This window comes from Belonocnema kinseyi, chromosome 9, assembly GCF_010883055.1.
Source record: "Belonocnema kinseyi isolate 2016_QV_RU_SX_M_011 chromosome 9, B_treatae_v1, whole genome shotgun sequence".
Lineage (NCBI taxonomy): Eukaryota > Metazoa > Arthropoda > Insecta > Hymenoptera > Cynipidae > Belonocnema > Belonocnema kinseyi.
This window is the reverse complement of record NC_046665.1, coordinates 81,709,486-81,712,116: the sequence shown is the minus strand read 5'-3', so window position 1 is coordinate 81,712,116 and position 2,631 is coordinate 81,709,486.

Sequence of the window (2,631 nt, the reverse complement as noted above, 5' to 3'; positions counted from 1 at the left end):
AAAAATTCAACAACGAAAAGTACCGCAAGTACTCTACACCAACCACATGGAAAAAACCCGTCATTGCGAAGGACTGCTACTTTTGCACGAATTCCGTCAAAGGGTTCAACGCCAAAAATAAAAATAACATTTCGTACATTATTGTGTGCACAGTCACAAGAGCAATTGAAATCAATAAAAATGCACAGATTTTATTAGAGATCTTGGATTACCGAAAGACGGCGCTGAATTTGCCGCTTCATTTCTAAAACGAAGAAATCTTCTAGAGCCAAAGACAAAAGTTTTATTCTATCGCGACAGGGACAAAGAAGTCAGAAAGTGTTTCGTTAAAGACGAATAGACGTCTTTAGTGTACTGCACTGACGTTAACGGACTAATGAACCACTTGAAGAAAAGTGTGTACAGAGACGAAGAATGGCGACTTTTCATTGATTCGTCAAAACGCAGCATTAAGGCTGTTTTACTGCATAACACAAATACTTACACTCCTATCTCTATAGCTCACTCAACGGTCATCAAAGAAGAATATAACAATGATAAAATGCTTCTTGAAAAAGTTAATTACACGAATCACAAATGGCAAATATGTGTTGATCTCAAAATCATAACAATGATATTAAGCCAACAATCGGGTTTCACGAGAGAGCCATGCTTTATATGCCTGGGGAATAGCAGAGATCGAGCCAATCATTACAGCAAAAAACATTGGCCTTTAAGAGATTCATTCAAACCTGGTTCTCATAATATCATCAACCAAAGCCTTGTTGATCCAGAAAAAATTTTACTGCCACCCCTCCACATAAAGCTTGGGCTCATGAAGCAATTTGTCAAGGCGTTAGACAAAGATGGACAATGCTATAAGTATATATCCCTTAAATTCCCTAATGTTTCAGACGCTAAATTGAAAGAAGGAGTCTTTGATGGACCACAGATTCGAATATTGACAAGAGATACTAATTTCGTGAGCCCATGACGAAAATTTAAATGGACGCTTGGGAAAGTTTTAAAGCAGTAAACGTAAATTTCCTCGGTAACAAAAAAACTCCAGACTACGAGAATATTGTTGCGAAAATGATAAGAAATTACAAAAAGTTAGGCTGCTTGATGAATTTAAAACTTCACTTTCTAGATTCCCATCTGGATATGTTTCCAGAAAATGTTGGTGATTTCAGCGAAGAACTAGGGGAACGTTTTCATCAAGACATAAAAATGATGGAACAACGATATCAGGGTAGATGGGACGAGGTCATGATGGCTGATTTTTGCTGGATGTTGAAAAGGGAAACGAATGTAGGTTTTAAATGTAAGCGTAACCCTTTGCATCGTTCCTTCGAAGAAAAAAAGACACGTTATAGCAGGCAGAAAATAGACTGAAGTAGGTCTATAAATCAATTTAATTACGATAAAAAGCAAGATAAAATGTAAACATGAAAGATAGTATAAATATATCCCTTAAGTTTAAAAAAAGTAGAGAGAAACAAATTTTGAATAAAACTCTTATTCATTTGCATATTTAAGTTACAGTTCTACATTGTAATTGATACAAACATTGTCAGGTGAATTGAAATGGGGTCAATTCTACTTGTAGTTCTAAGTTTTTTTCAAATGAGTAATGTGCGTCTAAATTTTTAACCACCTGTAGTACAATGAAATGAATTTTATTATGTTACAACGGAAACACTTAAGTTAAGTTGTGTTGCGTTAAGCAAAATTTCGTTAGGTTCTGTTAAGTTAGGTTCATATGTAGGTTAAGATCGAGTTAACCTATTAAATATAGCACACATTTAAGACTGAGAACCGTACGCTTACACAGCTACACGTGTGGTTGAATTTCATTCGGCTAGGTTAAGTTAGGTCAGGTTTTGTTAGGTTAGGATAGGTTAAACCTCTAAGAAAGTTAAGCCGAAGCTGAATGAAACGGTTCCGAAAACACAACGGGACAACACAATCAGTTTAATTGTGTTTCGTGAAGTTAGGTTAGGTTAGGCTAGGTTAGATTTATTTCTAGGTAAGGCTCGAGTTGACCCATTCGATGTAGCACACATTTGATACTGGGAAAATATGCTTCCAGAGGTTTACGTGTAGTTCAATAAATTTCTGTTAATTCAGGTTAGGTGAGGTCAGGTTCTGTTGGGTAAAGTTATGTTAAATAAGTTGATATCAGGCAAGGGTTGATCCTTCACAGTTGTCGACATGTTTTTGAAGTGAAAATTTGCATCACTGGCATTATTTTGTGCATGATTTTATTATTATTATCAGTGCACATTATCAGTGCATGATTTTTTGTCATTTTTTGATACCGAATTTGAATTCAGCGCCCCAAAGTCTTGTTACCAGATCCGCACACTTTTTTTGTGGCTGTGTAATTGAAAGCTAAATTTAAATTTGAATTACGGACAATATCATTCATATTATTATTACATTTCCAATTTTAAATGTCCAGGGATTAGCACATATCTCGCATAGTTTATCTAAAAAATGAAATTTTACAGTTTAAGAAAAGCGTAATCACGATTAAAACAAAAACAATACGTCTTACAGTCTGTCAAGTTAAAGCGTGGGTGGCTTTACTCGCAGTCGGTAAGGTGTATCGACATGATTTTGGTGTCAAAATATTAAGAAGAGCTCCCT